Raw genomic sequence first — 23,875 nt, forward strand, 5'->3', positions numbered from 1 at the left:
TCTTTGAATATTGTAGGCCAATAAAAACCGGCCTCGTAGACTTTCCTCCCCGTAATTTGGGGACCAAAGTGCCCACCCGTTGGACCACGGTGACAATCAAGAAGAATTTGAGTGCATTCCTTTGTGATGACCCGGAAATTTCGACTAAATTTAAAATTAATCTTTAACGTTTCCGACACAATAAGCAAAGCCTATGAAGTTGAATCTCAAAATTTTGAACTATTCAATTACCCTTCGGTTGTTCTCAACGATTCGCAAACCATTATATGTAAATAGATACATATATATACTATAACTTGAAAACGTAACAAAGTTTTAATTGCATGATACCGTACATTAAACTTATTGGTTTATATATCTATTTAAATATATATGATTTCAAGTTATTTAGTAAACGATAGTAACATTCGTTTATTTATTCGATTGATATTTAGATAAGTTAACTAAAACGTTTAAGATGAACCAGTAAAACACTAATTTGCTACAGTGTTTTCAAATTGCCACATTACTCAAAATGCTACAGTGTTTTCGAAAATCACTATTTGCTACAGTGAAATTGACTTTGCTACAGTGAATTGCTACAGTAACACTATTTTAAAATGTATTTTAACAAATAGTGAGACGATGATTTATAGAAGTAAATGACCAAAACACTCAAACGTATAAGATACACTTTGAGTGACATAGTTTATGGATAATTTAAGGCTATATTTTAACAAAGGTACGAGTCACGAAATGTAAAATGCAAGTTTTCTCAGCGTACGAAAGGACATTTGAAAAACCGGAACCGGGACATAAGTCGAGTGATGGCGTATGACTTATCGGAATAAAAATTACAAGTCAACTATGCACGTGAATTTAATATAATATATAATTAATTATTTAAATTATATATATTATATTAATATAAAATTATGTCGACAAACAAGAAGTTAAACAAATGTGAGCTGTAAAACATCCCCATGCGATCGCATGGGAAAAGGCCTTGGGAGCCATGCGATCGCATGGCAGACCTGGCCTGACCACATCTATAAATTTGATCGAAATCTGTTTTGTAAAACACATATATTACTCCGTATAATATTTATTATTATTATTATTATTATTATTATTATTATTATTATTATTATTATTAAGATTAATATTATTATTGTTAATCTTATTATTATTATTAGTATTATACATAAAATACTACGACGAGGTTATGAGCTTGTCACTTTCAAAATGGTTTCCAAGCGAGCTAGAGCTAAGGAAATTATGGGTTATTGCTAAGGAAATTATGGGTAATGTTCGGGGGTATTTTTGTGAATCAAACCTCGTGTTTATCATCTCCGATGCGTCTACGTGCTTTCCTATAATATTGTGAGTTCATATTAAACAGTGAGTTCATATGATCCCTTTCCTCATATATTTTTGGGCTGAGAATACATGCGCAGTTTTATAAACTGTTTTACTAAATGGATACAAATACTAAAACTGATTTTGTGTGAGTTTCATAAGATCCCTTTTACTCTCTACATTTTTGGGATGAGAATACATGCAAATGCTTTATTAACCGATATACAATATTTATATGTGTGAGTTATAGTCTCCCTTTTTAAATGCTTTAAATATTTTTGGGCTGAGAATACATGCAATTTATTTTAAACGTAATAAGACACAAGTACATACAAAATTCTACACTGAGTTAAACCGAAAATCCCTTAGCTTTGGTAACTAGTAGCTGCCAGTACATAGGATATGGACTGGTGGGCGCGAATAATTGTATATGGATCCATAGGGCTTGACATCCCCGTCCGAGCTAGAGCACTAGCCTTTTAACGGACGTATACTATTTGAGAAGCGTACACGTTGGTTTGCGTGTATTATTAAGATGATTATACAAAGGGTACAAATTATATAAACGTTAAAGTTTAGTTACCTAGCAAGGTTAATAGGTGAAAGAAAACATGGAAGTCTACCTAGTGATACAAATGCTAACACCCGAAATGAAAGAAAATAGTCTACCTAGCAAGTGAGTTCATATTAAACAGTGAGTTCATATGATCCCTTTCCTCATATATTTTTGGGCTGAGAATACATGCGCAGTTTTATAAACTGTTTTACTAAATGGATACAAATACTAAAACTGATTTTGTGTGAGTTTCATAAGATCCCTTTTACTCTCTACATTTTTGGGATGAGAATACATGCAAATGCTTTATTAACCGATATACAATATTTATATGTGTGAGTTATAGTCTCCCTTTTTAAATGCTTTAAATATTTTTGGGCTGAGAATACATGCAATTTATTTTAAACGCAATAAGACACAAGTACATACAAAATTCTACACTGAGTTAAACCGAAAATCCCTTAGCTTTGGTAACTAGTAGCTGCCAGTACATAGGATATGGACTGGTGGGCGCGAATAATTGTATATGGATCCATAGGGCTTGACATCCCCGTCCGAGCTAGAGCACTAGCCTTTTAACGGACGTATACTATTTGAGAAGCGTACACGTTGGTTTGCGTGTATTATTAAGATGATTATACAAAGGGTACAAATTATATAAACGTTAAAGTTTAGTTACCTAGCAAGGTTAATAGGTGAAAGAAAACATGGAAGTCTACCTAGTGATACAAATGCTAACACCCGAAATGAAAGAAAATAGTCTACCTAGCAAGTGAGTTCATATTAAACAGTGAGTTCATATGATCCCTTTCCTCATATATTTTTGGGCTGAGAATACATGCGCAGTTTTATAAACTGTTTTACTAAATGGATACAAATACTAAAACTGATTTTGTGTGAGTTTCATAAGATCCCTTTTACTCTCTACATTTTTGGGATGAGAATACATGCAAATGCTTTATTAACCGATATACAATATTTATATGTGTGAGTTATAGTCTCCCTTTTTAAATGCTTTAAATATTTTTGGGCTGAGAATACATGCAATTTATTTTAAACGCAATAAGACACAAGTACATACAAAATTCTACACTGAGTTAAACCGAAAATCCCTTAGCTTTGGTAACTAGTAGCTGCCAGTACATAGGATATGGACTGGTGGGCGCGAATAATTGTATATGGATCCATAGGGCTTGACATCCCCGTCCGAGCTAGAGCACTAGCCTTTTAACGGACGTATACTATTTGAGAAGCGTACACGTTGGTTTGCGTGTATTATTAAGATGATTATACAAAGGGTACAAATTATATAAACGTTAAAGTTTAGTTACCTAGCAAGGTTAATAGGTGAAAGAAAACATGGAAGTCTACCTAGTGATACAAATGCTAACACCCGAAATGAAAGAAAATAGTCTACCTAGCAAGTGAGTTCATATTAAACAGTGAGTTCATATGATCCCTTTCCTCATATATTTTTGGGCTGAGAATACATGCGCAGTTTTATAAACTGTTTTACTAAATGGATACAAATACTAAAACTGATTTTGTGTGAGTTTCATAAGATCCCTTTTACTCTCTACATTTTTGGGATGAGAATACATGCAAATGCTTTATTAACCGATATACAATATTTATATGTGTGAGTTATAGTCTCCCTTTTTAAATGCTTTAAATATTTTTGGGCTGAGAATACATGCAATTTATTTTAAACGCAATAAGACACAAGTACATACAAAATTCTACACTGAGTTAAACCGAAAATCCCTTAGCTTTGGTAACTAGTAGCTGCCAGTACATAGGATATGGACTGGTGGGCGCGAATAATTGTATATGGATCCATAGGGCTTGACATCCCCGTCCGAGCTAGAGCACTAGCCTTTTAACGGACGTATACTATTTGAGAAGCGTACACGTTGGTTTGCGTGTATTATTAAGATGATTATACAAAGGGTACAAATTATATAAACGTTAAAGTTTAGTTACCAGGGTGCTCAATTTTGTAGAACCGATTGATAAACGTTTCAGATGAAACAACTGAAATCTTGTGGTCCACATTTTATGTAAAACCTATTGATAAACGTTTCAGATGAAACAACTGAAATCTTGTGGTACACATTTTATGTAAAACCTATTGATAAACGTTTCAGAAGAAACAACTGAAATCTTGTGGTCCACATTTTATGTAAAACCTATTGATAAACGTTTCAGATGAAACAACTGAAATCTTGTGGTCCACATTTTATGTAAAACCTATTGATAAACGTTTTGGATAAAACAACTGAGATCTTGTGATCAACCTTTACATACAGATGATTTGAAATGTTAAAACATATTGATAAAAGTTTTGAATGAAACAACTGAACTTTTGTAATCCACATTGATATACGGATTATGTGTAATATTAAAACTATGAACTCACCAACCTTTGTGTTGACACTTGAAGCATGTTTATTCTCAGGTTCCTAGAAGTCTTCCGCTGTTTGCTTATATGTTAGACAAGCTATGTGCATGGAGTCTTACATGGCATATTTATCAAGGAAACGTTGCATTCACCAAATCATCACCATGTATCTTATTTTGACTGCATTGTCAATGGAAGTACTATTGTAAACTATTATTTACGGTGATTGTCTATATGTAGAAATCATCAGATGTCGAAAACCTTTGATTTAAATATTCATTTATGGTGTGCCTTTTCAAAAGAATGCAATGTTTACAAAACGTATCATATAGAGGTCAAATACCTCGCAATGAAATCGATGAATGACGTGTTCGTCCATATGGATTTGGAGCGATCGTCACATCCTTTCCCGAAACGCACCTCCGAATCATACCATATGCGCAACGCCTAAAAAGATAAGGGTCTTCCCAGAAGTAGTATTTCAGGTCACTAAAGAATTTTTTTCTTTTCTGATGTGACCAACCGGTTTCTAAGTACCCTCCTACAAGATAGTTGGCTATGTCAACAAACCAAGGATCATCGATTTTCTCAACTTTCATGAGATTTTCGTCCGGAAAGTTATCTTGGATAACAGTCTCATGGAGAACCTCAAGATTTGGGTTCTCAAGTCGAGAAAGGTGATCGACAGCTAGGTTTTCGGCCCCCTTTTGCCTTTAATATCAATGTCGAATTCTTGCAAAAGCAAAACCCAACTTATTAACTGAGGTTTAGCATCTTGCTTAGTAAGCAAGTACTTTAATGCTGAATGGTCTGTATAGACAACCGTCTTTGCTAGTACCAAATAAGATCGGAATTTATCAAACGAAAAGACAATTGCCAGGAGTTCCTTCTCGGTGGTAGTATAATTAAGTTGGGCTCCTTGCAATGTCTTACTAGCATAATAAATGGGCTGGAAATGTTTTTCAATTCTTTGCCCCAAGACGGCACCAATAGCAAAGTTACTAGCATCACACATAAGTTCCAATGGAATTGACCAATTCGGCGATATGAGAATGGGTGATTGCGTGAGTTTTGCTTTAAGGAGGTTAAAGGCGTTAAGACATTCATCCGTAAAGACAAATGGAGTGTCTTTTTCAAGAAGTTTGTTCATTGGGGTTGCAATTTTGGAAAAATCTTTAATGAACCGTCGGTAGAAACCGGCGTGCCCCAGAAAACTTCTTACACTTTTCACGTTCGACGGTGGTGGTAATTTAGCTATGACTTCCACTTTAGCTCTGTCCACCTCCAGTCCCGCAGAGAAAATTTTATGACCTAAAACAATGCCCTCTCTTACCATAAAATGGCATTTTTCCCAGTTAAGTACAAGATTAGATTCTTCACACCTAATCAACATACGCTCAAGATTATGAAGACATGAGTCAAAAGAATCACCGAAGACTGAAAAGTCATCCATGAATACTTCCATAAAGTCTTCAATCATATCATGAAAAATAGCTACCATACACCTTTGGAAGGTGGCAGGAGCATTGCATAAGCCAAAGGGCATACGTCGATAGGAGAAAGTACCATAAGGGCATGTAAAGGTTGTTTTCTCTTGGTCCTCGGGTGCTATAGGGATTTGAAAATATCCCGAGAAACCGTCAAGAAAACAATAAAAGTTCTTTCCTGCTAACCTTTCCAACATTTGATCAATGTAAGGTAGGGAAAATGGTCTTTTCGGGTAGCATCATTTAATTTTCTGTAATCAATACATACCCTCCAACCCGTGACAGTCCTAGTGGAAATTAATTGATCGTTTTCATTGGTGATAACGGTCATGCCACCCTTTTTGGGTACACATTGGACCGGACTCACCCAAGGACTATCCGAAATTGGGTAAATAAGACCTGCATCAAGGAGTTTGACAATCTCCTTTTTAACGACTTCTTGCATATTAGGGTTCAGTCACCTTTGCCTTTGTACACATGGCTTATAGTCATCTTCCATTAAAATCTTATGCGTACAATAAGAGGGACTTATACCCTTGATGTCATGTATTTTCCATGCTAGAGCCGATTTATGGGCTTTTAACATGGAAACAAGTTTAGACTTCTCACTTACAGAGAGTTCGGATGAAATGATAACCGAGAGAGTAGAATCCTCTTGAAGGTAAGCATATTCTAAGTGTCTTGGAAGTGGCTTCAGTTCCAAAACGGGAGGTTCTTCAATCGATATTTTACATCGGTACTCATTTTTTAAATCCAACTTTCTGTATTCTTCATCATTTGGCTCATAACCATTAGCCATCAAAGCGGTCAACATCTCCACTTCTTCCACCATGTTCTCTGATAATGCTAAAAACGAACATATATTTCATAGCATTATCCCTCAAGAAAGACAAGCTTTTAGTTGCAATTGTTCTATTTACAAGTGATATTCGTTTAAATAATAAAAGGTGAAGACAAAAGACAGATTCGACGAATTGAAGACGCAAAAGACCAAAAAGCTCAAAAGTACAAAATACAATCAAAGTGGTTCCAATTAGTGATAAGAAACGTCTCAAAATTACAAGAGTACAAGAAGCAAAACGCAAAGTACAAGATATTAAATTATACGCAAGGACGTTCGAAAATCCGAAACCGGAACCAGAGTCAACTCTCAACGCTCGACACAACGGACTAAAAATTACAAGTCAACTATGCACATGAATATAATATAATATATAATTAATTCTTAAAATTAATATATATATTATATTATACTATAAAAATCGTCGGCAGAAAAAACAAAGACATGTGAGCCTCCCCAGCTGGCAATGCGATCTCATGGACTAGAGGAGCAAAGCTCATGCGATCGCATGATCCCCTGTAGCAGCTGACATGCCTATAAAAATCGCGTTTTTGGTGAACATCAAACATCTTTTTTCTTCTCCCTTCATACGTAATATATATATATATATATATATATATATATATATATATATATATATATATATATATATATATATATATATATATATATATATATATATATATATATATATTATAATTTTAATTTTAATTTTAATTTTAATTTCTAATAATAAGGGTATGTTACCGAATGTTGTAAGGGTGTAAGTCGAAATTCTGTCCGTGTAACGCTACGCTATTTTTAATCATTGTAAGTAATGTTCAACCTTTTTAATTTAATATCTCGTAGCTAAGTTATTATTATGCTTATTTAAAACAAAGTAATCATGATGTTGGGCTAATTACTAAAATTGGGTAATTGGGCTTTGTACCATAATTGGGGTTTGGACAAAAGAACGACACTTGTGGAAATTAGACTATGGGCTATTAATGGGATTTATATTTGTTTAACTAAATGATAGTTTGTTAATTTTAATATAAAGGTTTACAATTGGACGTACCTATAAATAACCATATACACTCGATCGGACACGATGGGCGGGATATTTATATGTACGAATAATCGTTCATTTAACCGGACACGGGAATGGATTAATAGTCTATGGAATTATTAAAACAGGGGTGAAATTATGTACAAGGACACTTGGCATAATTGATAACAAAGTATTAAAACCTTGGGTTACACGCAGTCGATATCCTGGTGTAATTATTAAACAAAGTATTAAGACCTTGTTACAGTTTAAGTCCCCAATTAGTTGGAATATTTGACTTCGGATATAAGGATAATTTGACGAGGACACTCGCACTTTATATTTATGACTGATGGACTGTTATGGACAAAAACCAGACGGACATATTAAATAATCCAGGACAAAGAACAATTAACTCATGGGAATAAACTAAAATCAACACGTCAAACATCATGATTACGGATGTTTAAATAAGCATAATTCCTTTATTTTCATATTTAATTGCACTTCTAATTATCGCACTTTTATTTATTGTCATTGTATTTAATTGCACTTTTAATTATCGTACTTTTTAATTATCGCAAGTTTATTTTATCGCACTTTTATTTATCGCAATTTCATTATCGTTATTTACTTTATGCTTTAAATTAAGTCTTTTATTTATTTAATATTTTACATTAGGTTTTAACTGCGACTAAAAGTTTTAAAAATCGACAAACCGGTCATTAAACGGTAAAAACCCCCCTTTTTATAATAATAATAATATTACTTATATATATTTGTATTTTTATAAATTAAAACTAATATAGCGTTAAGCGTGTTTAAGTGTATCCCTGTGGAACGAACCGGACTTACTAAAAACTACACTACTGTACGATTAGGTACACTGCCTATAAGTGTTGTAGCAAGGTTTAGGTATATCCATTCTATAAATAAATAAATATCTTGTGTAAAATTGTATCGTATTTAATAGTTTTTCCTAGTAAAATATAAGTTATTTCATATACACCTCGCATAACATCAAGTATTTTTGGCGCATCTGCCGGGGATAAATCTGCTTAAACGCCGGAAGCGCAACGCTATATAAAAAAAAAGATTTTTATAAAATTTTAGTGTACTTTTATAAAAAATACGCTTTTATAAAAATACGTTTTATATATATTCGAAAATATAAAAAGAAAAACAAAAATTATATATTTTTAATAGTTTGTTAAATATATATATATATATATATATATATATATATATATATATATATATATATATATATATATATATATATATATATATATATATAAGTTTTATAAAGTTTCTTTATTTTTTTTTAGTTTGTAAAAATATAAGTTTTATTTAATTTATATAAATATATTATAAATATATAATTCAGCAAAACAAAAAATATATATATAAAAACTCTCGGCCTAGTACTGTAGTAGCCCAACTCTGGCCCGAAACCCTAGCCCATGCGATCGCATGGCTGGGTAACTTAGAACTCATGCGATCGCATGAGCGTATCTGACAGGCCATCATCGTACAGCAATTAATAAGATTAGGGTTTAAATTAATTATTAATTTTATTATTAACCCTAATTAAGTTTTATTATTTAATTAGTTATTAGTTTAAGTTTATTTTGTATTTTTAGTCTATTTAGTTTTAATAAATTATAAATTAATAGTTTTATAAAATAAATAATATAAAAATAATATTTTTATAAAAAAATTTACTTTTTACAACTTTAAGTTTATTTTTATATTTTGTACCCTTTAAATTGTTTTAGCGTAATATTTGTATTTTTCGCTCGTATTTATTTTTAAGTCATAGTTTTTGCCATAGTTATTTTTATTTCTAGATTTTTAGGCTTTGCCGTAAAATCCCTTAAGTGTTTTTTCTTTAGACTAAGATTTAGGTGCTTTAGAATTTTGCGACGCCGTTTTTTTTATTTTAGTACCTTTTTACATTTCGACGCGCTACTTTCTTATTTTCATTTTTCGACGCTTATTATTTTTCAATCTTTTATTTTTCGACGTTTTTCGACGCGCTCTTTTTCTTTCTTATTTCTTGCCATTCTAGTTTTAGGACTTAGATTTTATTTTCTACTTCTTCTCTAAATTTCTTTAAATTACGAAAATTTATTTTAAGCGGTTAAATTGATAGACATCAAAATTTTCTGGTTCGTAGTAATAGTTGGATTTGTACGTGGACCGGGTTATTGGAGCCAAACAGTACTCAATTATATTGAGACCAAACGAATCCTGCCCCTCTGCTGCATCTTTTGGCTATTCGAAACGTGGGCAAAATCAGAAAAGTCTATTAATTGGATAACTTATATAATTTTTCTTTCTTTTTTATAACTAATAGGATATTCAGTGAATGCACAGAGCAAAACGATCACCACCTTTTGTACGTTCACCACCTGTAACTAGATCAAGACATCTAGCAAATATTGTCGCCGTTGAGTTTTCTTTAGAATCGTCATCCAGTCGACCAAGTACTCCAATTCAAATTTCCGATAATCCATTTTTTAACCCGACCTCACAATTGAGAATCCGGAGAATATTCAGGGACAATTCATAGATCATGAACCACTAATTTTTCCTCCGGAACCACCAATCATTCAAACAGAGATTGTTGAGGAACCAACCATTAAATCAGAATCCTCTAGTGATTCAGATTCAACAAATTCAATCATGAAAAATCTGGAACCTTTAAGTATGGAAGACCGAATGCGAGCTAAACGCACTGGCCAAGGTCACGCAATTACTCAACCAGACATTAATGCGCCAGATTATGAAATCAAAGGACAAATTCTACACATGGTGACTAATCAATGCCAATTTAGTGGTGCGCCGAAAGAAGATCCAAATGAACATCTTCGTACCTTTAATAGGATCTGCACACTATTTAAAATAAGAGAAGTGGAAGATGAACAGATATATCTCATGTTATTTCCCTGGACTTTAAAGGGAGAAGCCAAAGATTGGTTGGAATCGTTACCTGAAGGGGCGATTGATACATGGGACGTTTTAGTTGAAAATTTTCTTAAACAATTCTTTCCGGCATCTAAAGCTGTAAGACTTCAAGGAGAAATTGTTATGTTCACACAGAAGCCAAATGAAACTCTATATGAGGCATGGACAAGATTTGGAAAGTTATTGAAAGGATGTCCGCAACATGGTTTAGACACCTGTCAAATAGTACAAATATTCTACCAAGGATGCGACATCACTACAAGAAAAGACATAGATATAGCAGCTGGTGGTTCTATTATGAAGAAAACAGAAACTGATGCTTACAAAATTATTGATAACACTGCTTCCCACTCACATGAGTGGCACCAAGAAAAAGATATCGTTAGATCATCTAAAGCAGCTAGAGCCGATTCTAGCCATGACTTAGATTCCATTTCCTTAAAGATAGATGATGTCGAAAGACGAATGGAAAGGATGACTAAAGATATCCACTCAATACGAATTAGTTGTGAGCAGTGTGGAGGACCACATTTGACAAAAGATTGTCTTAGTATTGAACTAACAATGGAACAAAGAGAGAATGTTTCATATCTAAACCAAAGGCCTGAAAATAATTATCAGAATAATTATCAACCGCCAAGACCAATTTACAATCAAAACCAGAATTATAACTGAAATGTTCCATACAACAACCAACAAGGTCCTAGTAATCAACAAGTATCCAATAATACTTACAATCAGCAAAGACCTAATTTTCAAAATAAACCACCACCAACCGATGATAAAAAGCCAAATTTAGAAGACATGATGACGAAGCTAGTTGAATCTCAAACACAGTTTTTCACATCTCAGAAACAAACCAATGAACAAAATGCTCAAGCATTTAGAAATCAACAAGCTTCTATTCAAAATTTGGAACAAGAAGTAAGTAACCTAGCAAGGTTAATAGGTGAAAGAAAACATGGAAGTCTACCTAGTGATACAAATGCTAACACCCGAAATGAAACAGCTAAAGCCATTACCACAAGAAGTGGTATTACACTTAAACCACCTGAAATACATGTAATTTCTGATGAAGCTATTCCTACTCCACAAGAACCACAACCTGATCAAGATAAGGAAAAAGAACCGATAGTTGAAAAGGTTAATAAAGATAACACAGTTAAGGATAAACCTTATGTTAAGCCATACCAACCACCACTTCCTTACCCGAGTAAAATGAGAAAAGAGAGACTTGAAGCCGAGCAATCCAAATTCTTGGATATGTTTAAATAGATTAATGTAAATCTTCCTTTCATTGATGTGATTTTAGGAATGCCTGCTAAATTTCTGAAAGATCTAATCACAAATAGAAAGAAAATGGAAGAACGCTCGGCCGTTACTATGAATGCTAATTGTTCTGCAGTGCTGTTGAATAAGATACCAAAAAAATTATCTGATCCAGGAAGTTTCACAATTCCATGTTTTCTGGGTAGTATTAGTTCAATAGAAGCATTGGCAGACTTAGGTACTAGTATAAATTTGATGCCGTATTCACTATACACTAAACTAGACCTTGGAGAATTGAAACCAACAAGAATAAGCATACAACTAGCTGATCGATCAGTAAAATATCCTAGAGGGATAATGGAGAACATGCTAGTTAAAGTTGGTACTTTAGTATTTCCAGTAGATTTTGTTGTTCTGGACATGGAAGAAGATTCTCGAGTTCCTCTCATATTAGGAAGACCATTTTTAAACACAGCTAAAGCAATAATCGACGTGTTTGGTAAGAAACTGACCCTAAGTATAGAGGACGAGAGTGTTACCTTTTCTGTTGATAGAGCCATGCAACAACCGCAATCTGCAGATGATACATGTTATTATATTCAAACTATAGAATCACATGCAGAACTGTTAGAAGAATTTCCAGAATTACAAGGAACATGAGAATGTTCTTTAGGAGAAGGAACTGAACCAATTGATGAAACTGAAATGTTAGCTACACTTATGGCTAATGGATATGAACCAACAACAGAAGAAATTCAAATGCTAAAAGAAGAAGACAGATATCGATATAAATCATCGATAGAAGAACCACCGACATTAGAGTTAAAGCCACTTCCAAACCATTTGGAATATGCTTATTTACATGGTGAATCTGAATTACCTGTAATAATATCGTCTTCTCTTACTAAAAATGAAAAATCTCAACTCATTTCTATGTTGAAAGCTCATAAACCAGCTATTGCATGGAAGATTCATGATATTAAAGAAATAATTCCTTCGTATTGCACACATAAAATCCTTATGGAAGAAGGTCATAAAACGTATGTGCAACACCAACGAAGATTAAATCCTAATATGCAAGATGTTGTTAAGAAAGAAATTATTAAACTGCTTGATGCAGGTTTAATTTATCCAATTTCTGATAGTCCATAGGTAAGCCCAGTTCAATGCGTGCCTAAGAAGGGTGGCATGACTGTCATCACAAATGAAAAAAATGAGCTTATTCCTACGAGGACTGTAACAGGATGGCGTGTTTGTATTGATTATAGAAAATTAAATGACGCCACCAGAAAAGATCACTTTCCCTTACCTTTCATTGATCAAATGTTGGAAAGATTAGCCAGAAATAGTTACTATTGTTTTCTTGATGGTTTTTCCGAATATTTTCAAATTTCAATAGCACCCGAGGACCAAGAGAAAACCACATTCACGTGCCCTTATGGTACTTTTGCTTACAAACGCATGCCATTTGGACTTTGCAACGCCCCTGCAACCTTTCAAAGGTGCATGATGGCGATTTTTCACGACATGATAGAAGAATGCATGGAAGTTTTCATGGATGACTTTTCAGTCCTCGGTGATACATTTGAATCATGTTTAGTTAATCTTGAACAAATGCTTATTAGATGCGAACAATCAAATCTAGTTCTTAATTGGGAGAAATGCCATTTCATGGTTAAAGAAGGCATCGTTCTTGGTCATAAAATTTCAAAGGAAGGAATTGAAGTGGATAGAGCTAAAGTAGATGTAATTGCTAAACTTCCACATCCCATCAATGTTAGAGGATTTAGGAGTTTTCTAGGGCATGCCGGTTTTTACCGACGTTTCATAAAAGATTTTTCTAAAATTGCCACTCCTATGAATAAACTCCTAGAAAATGATGCTCCATTTATCTTTTCAGATGAATGTATCAAATCTTTTAATATTATTAAAGAAAAACTCACTAATGCGCCGATTATGATAACTCCAAATTGGAATCTACCGTTTGAACTTATGTGCGATGCAAGTGATTTTGCAATGAGAGCCGTTTTAGGACAAAGGATTGAAAAACGATTTCAACCTATTTATTATACTAGTAAGACATTACAAGGAGCACAAACGAATTATACAACTACTGAAAAAGAACTCCTTGCTATTGTCTTTGCTTTTGACAAATTTCGTTCATATCTCGTTCTAGCAAAAACGGTGGTCTATACCGACCATTCTGCTCTTAGATACCTATTTTCGAAACAAGATGCTAAACCACGATTAATCCATTGGATCTTACTCTTGCAAGAGTTTGACATTGAAATCCGAGATAAAAAGGGAGCAGAAAATCTCGCAGCTGATCATCTTTCTCGTCTTGAAAATCCTGAATTAGAAGTTCTAAATGAATCGGCCATACAAGACAACTTTCCTAATGAATATCTATTGAAGATAGATTATAATGAAATTCCATGGTTTGCAGACTATGCAAACTACTTAGTGTGTGGATTCCTTAAAAAAGGATTATCGTACCAAAAACGAAAGAAATTCTTTAGTGATATAAAACACTATTTCTGGGAAGATCCACATCTGTTTAAAAGTTGTCCCGATGGAATAATACGCCGATGTGTATTTGGAGATGAAGCCAGTCAAATTTTAAATCATTGTCACACAGGACCAACAGGAGGGCATTATGGGCCTCAACTTACAGCAAGAAAAGTTTATGATGCTGGATTCTATTGGCCTACAATTTTCAAAGACGCACACCTTCTTTGCAAATCCTGTGATGCTTGTCAAAGGGCCGGAAAAATAAGTCAACGTGATGAAATGCCACAAAATGTCATTCAAGTATGTGAAGTATTTGACATTTGGGGTATTGACTTTATGGGTCCATTTCCAAAATCTCATACTCCCTCCGTCCCAATATTATTGTCCATTATTCTATTTTGGGATATCCCAAATTAATTGTCCACTTCCATAAATAGAAAGGAAAGAAGATATTTCATTGGTGGATCTGGAGAGAGAAGATATTTCATTGGTGGAGAAATGAAGTTAGTGGGATTTCCTAAAACTGTGTGTTTTTTGTCTGGTGACAATAAATATGGGACGGAGGGAGTAATAATCTATATATTCTCGTAGCCATTGATTATGTATCTAAATGGGCGGAAGCACAAGCTCTCCCAACTAACGATGCACGAGTTGTAGTCAATTTTTTAAAACGTCTTTTTGCAAGGTTTGGAACACCGAAAGCTTTAATAAGTGATCGGGGTACTCATTTTTGTAATAATCAACTTGAGAAAGTTCTCAAAAGATATGGAGTAACTCATAAAATCTCCACTGCATATCATCCACAAACAAGTGGACAAGTTGAAAATACCAACCGAGCTTTAAAACGTATTCTAGAGAAAACCGTAGGATCAAATCCGAAGGAATGGTCCATGAAATTGGAGGATGCACTCTGGGCTTTTAGAACAGCCTACAAAACTCCAATTGGAACCACACCTTTCAGACTCGTCTACGGAAAAGCATGTCATCTTCCAGTAGAAATTGAACATAAAGCATTTTGGGCTTTGAAGACATGTAATCTTGATTTACATGAAGCTGGACGTCTACGGTTAAGTCAACTAAACGAATTAGAAGAATTAAGACATGAAGCATATGAAAATTCGTTGATCTATAAGGAAAGAACGAAGAAATGGCATGATAAAAGAATCAGAAGTTCAAAAGAATTCAAAGAAGGAGACAGAGTTCTTCTTTTCGATTCACGATTCAAGCTATTTCCTGGAAAATTGAAATCAAGATGGTCTGGACCATTCATAGTCAAAAGAGTTTTCCCATACGGAACAGTAGAATTAATAAATTTAAATAGGATTGAATTTAAGGTTAATGGTCACAGAGTTAAACATTACATAGATAGTCCAATGGAAGTTGACAACGAAGTTAATCACAATTTCGACACCACAGCTAACTAAGTGTGGGGAGAATCAAGTCTTTAAAGGATAATATGTATTTCTGTTAGAGTTAGATGTTCTATTTTCGTGTAGTTCTCGAAAATGGAATCCGAATGGTCTTTCCCTAGCAGACCCTAAAGAACTAGTCTTCTCCCCCCATTCTGAATTTTTATTTTTTTAGGTTTTACGAGATGAAGACTTCCTGTGAATTAAACCATGGTCAAATGCTACACGCTTTGATCACTAAACATAATAATGACACCCTTCCAAGTGAAATAGCATCATTAATCAGAGGTAAATTGGACGGACTAAGAAAAGAATCCAGATGCGAAAATAATAAGTTACAATTTGGTAAAGGAAAATCAAAATCCGCAGCGAAAAGAAGAGCACGACACCTTGAAAGATGTCACAAATGTGGAAAATGGTCATACGAAGGAAAATGCTCGACGAATCAGATATATTCCAATACCGAATTTGTTACTCTATGCAGAGACTGACCGTTCATATGTTTAGAAGAAAAAACGTTGAATGCTCGAGGTTACGCCTATGTAGCCATGGAAAACCAATTAGTCCGACTATCTTATGAGTGGGCTAGAGCATATCACTAAGAAATCTATTTCACAGGTAAGTATGTACAGTTTTATTTTTATTTTTATTTTTAACCTTTTGATAATAAACGCTAATTTGTTCGCTATAAAGTATTAAATTGGTATTTGATAAAATTAGGTCTTGCAACCGCAATTATTGATATCATACAAAAATTTACTACATCACTGCGAAATTTACCGTTTATTCTTAAGGTATAAATATCTTTAATCAATCAACCAAAATATTTCAAAAATTCGTCATGAGTTAAATTAGGTCATGGAACCGAAATTACTTTACTGAAAAGAGGGGCGCATATTTTTGATAATATTTGATTGATTAAAGTGGGATAAAAGCCAAAAAGATTTTTAATTTTATTTTTACTTTGTTTTTAAAATTAATATATATATAATAAATTGATATTGTAAACTTCTTTTTAAAATTAATATATTTAAAATTGTAAATATTTGAAAAATTAATATAAGTTTGTATGTATAAAAACAAAAATATAATTTAAGTTTGGTGTGAATTTTTAATATGAATTTTTAATTTTATGCATTTTAAATTTATGTTTGGTGTAAATTTTTAATATGAATTTTTAATTTTATGAATTTTAAATTTAAGTTTGGTGTGAATTTAAAAACAAAAATTTACTTTATTTCGCTAATGTTAAAAATATGATTTTTAAAATTCGTCGTGAGTTGAAGACTAGGTCGTTGAACCGAAATTGCTCTACCTAAGGGAGGAACGAGAACTTTTATTATCATTATTTTTAATCTTATTGAATTAAAGTATGCCAAAAACATTAAAAAACCCAAAAATCTTTGCTTTTAAAATCGCGCTTAAAAATGACAAATTTTAAAAATTTTGTCGAGAGACGGACTAGGACAACGATCCGAAACGCCCTCATCCTAAAAAGAAACAAATTTTTAAAATTTAAATTAATTTTATGTTTTATAAAGTTATAAGGTTTTTATTTAAAAAAAAAAAAGGCAAAGTACTGTACCCGGGACTCCATGCGATCGCATGGAGTTTGGCCTTTGCAGCCATGCGATCGCATGGCCCTGGAAAACAGGCCAGGAACAAAAGTCCCAGTTGACCTGCTTCTGCCTCACACCAACACACACACAACATACACGAACACACACTCAAATCCTCTCTAAAATTCACCATTTTTCACCGTAATTCGTCAAATTTTTCGCTCTAATCATGAAATTGTTCAGAAGTTTATCAAGAAAGGTAACAATTACACCCCTAAACCTCTTTAAATTTAATTTTTAGTGTTCTTGAGCTATATTTTACCTAATTTGATTTTGTTAATTTCTAGTGTAATTAGAGTTAAATTGATAGTATTTTATGCATGTATAACCTAGATTGAGGCTATTTAACCTGATTTGAAGCCAAAAACTTCAAAAATTTTAGAAATCTAGGGTTTGTGTTCTTGAGCAATTTGGGGCTTTTTGATATAAACAGGTTATGACCGATTTTTGTCATGAATTGTTGCTAAATTAAGTAGTGTAACATGTTTAGGTAGTTAAATGATCCAAACTTTGATCCTAAACATGATTTTTGGAGATTAAAGTAGACTTTTTAAGTCTAAAATTCATGAACTTGATTAATTTGATATAATTGCCATTTGAGACTTGTTTAATTGCTAGTAATGACTATTTTGACATGTTATTTGAGTTAAATGCTTATGAACTTTGTCTACATTTTCATATGTGCTTATTTGAAAAAGTGTAGAATTGTAAAAATTGTGAAAATGTGTATAAGTTTAAGATGATTTAACATGTTATTGTGGTTAATTTAAGTTGTTATTTTGCTAACACTAATGCATATTTGGATGCACAAATTTTGTATTTAATGTGTTTTGCAGAGAGCCGATACTGGAGGTTCAGGATCATCATCATCTAGACAACCTGCTCCAACTCCAGAACCAGAACCAGAAATGCAATATGAACCCGAACAAGTACCACAACAGGAACCACAACAACAGCCTGATCAACATGTACCTTATTATGATCCGCTACAGTTTGTTAATGAATTCATAGTATTTCCGATGAATCCACCTGTAGAATACCCAACGATTCCTGAACACATGTTGCATCCTAATCTGAGATTCGATAGACGATGGAGAGATTACCCGACATATCAAAGTAATAAATTTAAATTGGTAACAAAAGAGGTAGAGGTGCCGAGGGTAATTGATTGGAATCCTTTGGAAACGGTCCATCTAGCTGACCGTGTTAGACAGCATTTGATTCAAAGGTATGGCAGTTCTTCTTTTACAGATTGGGAACGTCTTTTCACCATTCGTAGACCTGTATATAAGGAATGGTGTGTTGAGCTGATGAGTACTATAGCGTTAAATGTAGATGTAGATAGGTTAGATGATAGAAGTTTTCTTAGATTTATCCTTGGCTGTAGGATGTACAGAATGTCCATGATGGACATGGCCAGGGCATTACAGATTTACACTCCTAGTGAATTGCTACTACCCGATTGTATGAATTTGATTTATCGTGGTGAAAGGGTAGATAGGAATTTTGACGCGAACGCCGTTTGGAGGCGTATGTCAAACTATAATGTTTTTACACTGGGAGGAAAACACTCCTACTTACATATTAACAAAGCCGAGCTTCGTGTAATTCATAGATTTTTGGCTAACTCGATTACACAGAGAGGTTACAATAAGGAGAAAATGACCTTATGTGATTTATTTTACCTAAAGTGTATTCGAGACCCGAGAAGCTTTGTTAATATCCCTTACTGTGTTGGTTTTTATTTATCTAAAATGGTAGAAGGAATGCAGGATGGGAGTATAATAGGAGGAGGTATTTTTGTTACTCTCATTGGAGAGTATTTAGGTGTTGATAGGAACCAAGGGAGTCCATTACAGGTTTGTAGAGAACAGGATGAGACCATAGGATTGCGGGTTTATGCGGGTGCTAAGGTATTGAAGAGTAGACGCAACCAGACAGTTCCCTATGAAAGTAATCATCCTCAGGTAGAGAGAGGTTCAGATGAGGAAATGGAGGAAGCGGAAGACATTAGGGATGTCTTTCGAGATGCTATTCTTGATGTCCACGTTCGTATAGATGAGGAAGCAATGATGAACGCGGCCAGACATAGTATGTATGAGCAGTGGAACTCCGAGCAAGTATATGAGGATTATAGGCGACGCCAACACGATAGCTGGTTAGTTCATCAGCACCAAATCATGACCCAGCTATCATATCAGGTACCAAATAATTACGTGCCTACTCGACCTGCTCATTTTCTGCCACACAACCCCGACATCCGACCACCCTTTAACCGGTATGACTATAACCAAGCCTATCAGAACACCTATAACCAACAATGGAACCCACCTGACGAGATGAACTGGAACCCCTATCCAGACTGATTTGGTTCCATTGGTTATTTTTATGATTTTTATGTTTTTATCTTTTTAATTATTCATGTTTAAACTTATGTTATTGGATATATTTATGTAATTTTTATCATTTTTATTAATATTGTGTACTAATATTTCCCATTTAGGATTTGAAAGTTTGAAAGTGGGATTTTAAGTCCCATTTCAAATTACCATGCATGTTTATATTTATATTGTATGTATATTGTCGATTGTACAAAACAGGGTAAAACAGCGCATTTTCAAAGACTGGCATTAAGTTCAGCAAAAGCTAGTACTTTTGACAAAAAAACGAAAAATAAATGTGATGTAACAACAAGACGGAATGAACAAATGATGTGCACCATTTATCATTCAACAAACAAACGCCAATATGTTTGGAAAATTTGGTAAAATTTAATTATTTTTCTACGCTAATCGCCCTCAATAATTTAAATTGTTACTGATTTCTTGCAAATGAGGGCATTGCAAGATCTTAAGTGTGGGAAGGGGTTAAATTCTTTCGGATTTTTAAAATTTTTAACTTATACACTTGGTTACCATTAAAAATACTAGTAACACAGTAGTTGTATTAGAATCTAGTGCTCTCTGATAATAAAGAACATCCCTAGTCTTATATACTGACTACCCAATTCTAGTAAAATTTTTCAAAATTTTCAATTAAATGAATTCAAAATCATGTTTATACATATTTATGAACGATAAAACTAGGTGTTAACACCGAAATTATTGTTACCTTAGAAAGGACATAAATTGAGAAACAAACCAAAATGTTAGAATTCATTTAAAATGGAATAGAGGACAATAAAAAGGAAAATAAAAGCCAAGTGTGGGAAAATTTACCAAGTTATTTAAAACATATATCACATATTTTTGTACAAATAACTGAAGATACTTTTGCTTTGGACTAATCTAAACAGTTTTACCAATTTACTGTAATATATTTAAAAGAAAAGATGGATCTACATGATGAATCAATTCCATCATTAAAGGGAAGTAAAGTCTTCCGAAAAAGAAACGCACTTCTTGATTTAGGTCATGAAGTTGTCGTCCAGACCAGCTGTAGGTTGACAAAAAATCTAGAAAAGTCATCAACTAAATCAGCAGGAAATCCACGGACCTCAGCATCAAATAGGGTCGCCAAGTGGTCAGACTTATCCTAACCATGAGAGGATCTGTCTCGTAAAATGGGGAGGACGCCGTGCAAATTAGCTTGATAAGACTAATGAATCAGATCCCCAGAAAAGGATAATCTCCTTAAAGATCAAAAATCAGCTTTTAAGCCTGATATTACTCAATCCTAGAGATTGACCTTAAAGATTGAGAATTAAAAACTCGTAGAATTCGATGATATCTAAACTCGAGCTTGAACGAGAAAATATTTTGATCAAAATTGCAAACCGATTTGTTTTCTGAAAACCCATTTTCAATGCGTTCATTACCATTGAACGTAAAATCCTAGAAATTCATCTGGAATTCATTAGGTCACCTGAACCAAATCGGGTGTCAACCGTAAGAACGGTGGTTGCATAGCATGGTCAAAGACAGGACCTTGTGCCAGATCGAAGAAAAATTATAAGGGTGAGCTTTACTATTGCTCCTACCAAGGATAGTAATTACATCCGACACGTTATAGACCAAAAACTTAACCGTATGTCAGGGGACATTGCCTTAACAGTTGCTTGTTCAACGCTTTCCTTTACAACCGGACGGTAGTTTATCGAAAGGTAATATACGGAGCAAGTATACTGGACGTGTTACTTTCCCAATACAAGGTTAGCAAGTGGGTGACACAAAACCTTAAGTTTTGAGCTAAAAATTTCAAATATGAAACCCACCAAACCCACAAAAAGAATTTGCAAACACCGGTGAAGGGTTATCCCGGAAAACTTATCTAGGGTAAAAGCTAGATTTAATTTTCAAAAGATCAAATGTTTTCATAAAGATCCAATTTCCTTAATGGATCTAAACTTTTATAGTCATGTGGGACTGTAAACCACATCATTACTACCATTGTTTATACCGCCGTATAGAAATCACTGATGTACAAAGTGTGAAGAATAAAGAAATGATTCTAGTATATTTCAAGACTATATTGCTTGAGGACAAGCAACGCTCAAATGTGGGAATATTTGATAATGCTAAAAACGAACATATATTTCATAGCATTATCCCTCAAGAAAGACAAGCTTTTAGTTGCAATTGTTCTATTTACAAGTGATATTCGTTTAAATAATAAAAGGTGAAGACAAAAGACAGATTCGACGAATTGAAGACGCAAAAGATCAAAAAGCTCAAAAGTACAAAATACAATCAAAGTGGTTCCAATTAGTGATAAGAAACGTCTCAAAATTACAAGAGTACAAGAAGCAAAACGCAAAGTACAAGATATTAAATTATACGCAAGGACGTTCGAAAATCCGGAACCGGGACCATAGTCAACTCTCAACGCTCGACGCAACGGACTAAAAATTACAAGTCAAATATGCACATGAATATAATATAATATATAATTAATTCTTAAAATTAATATATATATTATATTATATTATAAAAACCGTCGGCAGAAAAAACAAAGACATGTGAGCCTCCCCAGCTGGCAATGCGATCTCATGGACTAGAGGAGCAAAGCTCATGCGATCGCATGAGCCCCTGTAGCAGCTGACATGCCTATAAAAATCGCGTTTTTGGTGAACATCAAACATCTTTTTTCTTCTCCCTTCATACGTAAAATATATATATATATATTATAATTTTAATTTTAATTTTAATTTTAATTTCTAATAATAAGGGTATGTTACCGAATGTTGTAAGGGTGTAAGTCGAAATTATGTCCGTGTAACGCTACGCTATTTTTAATCATTGTAAGTTATGTTCAACCTTTTTAATTTAATGTCTCGTAGCTAAGTTATTATTATGCTTATTTAAAACAAAGTAATCATGATGTTGGGCTAATTACTAAAATTGGGTAATTGGGCTTTGTACCATAATTGGGGTTTGGACAAAAGAACGACACTTGTGGAAATTAGACTATGGGCTATTAATGGGATTTATATTTGTTTAACTAAATGATAGTTTGTTAATTTTAATATAAAGGTTTACAATTGGACGTACCTATAAATAACCATATACACTTGATCGGACACGATGGGCGGGATATTTATATGTACGAATAATCGTTCATTTAACCGGACACGTGAATGGATTAATAGTCTATGGAATTATTAAAACAGGGGTGAAATTATGTACAAGGACACTTGGCATAATTGATAACAAAGTATTAAAACCTTGGGTTACACGCAGTCGATATCCTGGTGTAATTATTAAACAAAGTATTAAGACCTTGTTACTGTTTAAGTCCCCAATTAGTTGGAATATTTGACTTCGGATATAAGGATAATTTGACGAGGACACTCGCACTTTATATTTATGACTGATGGACTGTTATGGACAAAAACCAGACGGACATATTAAATAATCCAGGACAAAGGACAATTAACCCATGGGAATAAACTAAAATCAACACGTCAAACATCATGATTACGGATATTTAAATAAGCATAATTCCTTTATTTTCATATTTAATTGCACTTCTAATTATCGCACTTTTATTTATTGTCATTGTATTTAATTGCACTTTTAATTATCGTACTTTTTAATTATCGCAAGTTTATTTTATCGCACTTTTATTTATCGCAATTTCATTATCGTTATTTACTTTACGCTTTAAATTAAGTCTTTTATTTATTTAATATTTTACATTAGGTTTTAACTGCGACTAAAAGTTTTAAAAATCGACAAACCGGTCATTAAACGGTAAAAACCCCCCTTTTTATAATAATAATATTACTTATATATATTTGTATTTTTATAAATTAAAACTAATATAGCGTTAAGCGTGTTTAAGTGTATCCCAGTGGAACGAACCGGACTTACTAAAAACTACACTACTGTACGATTAGGTACACTGCCTATAAGTGTTGTAGCAAGGTTTAGGTATATCCATTCTATAAATAAATAAATATCTTGTGTAAAATTGTATCGTATTTAATAGTTTTTCCTAGTAAAA

General features: G+C 33.4%; 1 non-coding gene across 1 annotated transcript; it reads right to left on the bottom strand.

The window, feature by feature from the left end:
• Positions 1 to 10,725: 10,725 nt before the first annotated feature.
• On the bottom strand, positions 10,726 to 10,832 carry LOC139886945 (small nucleolar RNA R71). The gene has a single exon (XR_011772802.1). It is a non-coding gene; the product is annotated as a small nucleolar RNA R71 (small nucleolar RNA).
• Between the last annotated feature and the right edge of the window lie 13,043 nt (positions 10,833 to 23,875).

The sequence above is a fragment of the Rutidosis leptorrhynchoides genome, chromosome 1, assembly GCF_046630445.1.
Source record: "Rutidosis leptorrhynchoides isolate AG116_Rl617_1_P2 chromosome 1, CSIRO_AGI_Rlap_v1, whole genome shotgun sequence".
Taxonomy (NCBI): domain Eukaryota; kingdom Viridiplantae; phylum Streptophyta; class Magnoliopsida; order Asterales; family Asteraceae; genus Rutidosis; species Rutidosis leptorrhynchoides.